At 31.0% G+C, this 329-nt stretch overlaps 1 protein-coding gene across 1 annotated transcript in view; it reads right to left on the bottom strand.

The window, feature by feature from the left end:
* Positions 1 to 329, bottom strand: part of VPS13C (vacuolar protein sorting 13 homolog C) — a 158,539-nt gene that overhangs the window by 123,635 nt on the left and 34,575 nt on the right. The window lies entirely within an intron of this gene.

The raw sequence follows: 329 nt of genomic DNA, 5'->3' as shown, positions 1-329 counted from the left end.
TAAGGCCCTATCCATGTAACTAATCATAAGACAAACATGTACCCAGTATGACAGTACACTGTCCTTAACTTTAAAACATGTTTCCTACCACTTAGTTGTCTATAATAGACCAAAAAAAAAAAGTCTAACCTGGATTTACACATTCTCTATTCTTAGACTTAGTAAAAAACCAAACTGCATTATAAAATACTTAATCAAAATAAATTACCTTACATACATCTCAATATGATACACACATGTACATACATGAACACACATAAAAGCTATTTGTAAACTCTGTCTACCTAACCAAGGATGAGAACATGACTCTATAGAAATTTATCTTTCCC

The sequence above is a fragment of the Pteropus alecto genome, unplaced genomic scaffold (assembly GCF_000325575.1).
Source record: "Pteropus alecto unplaced genomic scaffold, ASM32557v1 scaffold86, whole genome shotgun sequence".
NCBI classification, from domain to species: Eukaryota; Metazoa; Chordata; class Mammalia; order Chiroptera; family Pteropodidae; genus Pteropus; species Pteropus alecto.
The sequence above is the reverse complement of the archived record's forward strand: the minus strand, read 5'-3'. Positions and strand labels throughout refer to the sequence as shown.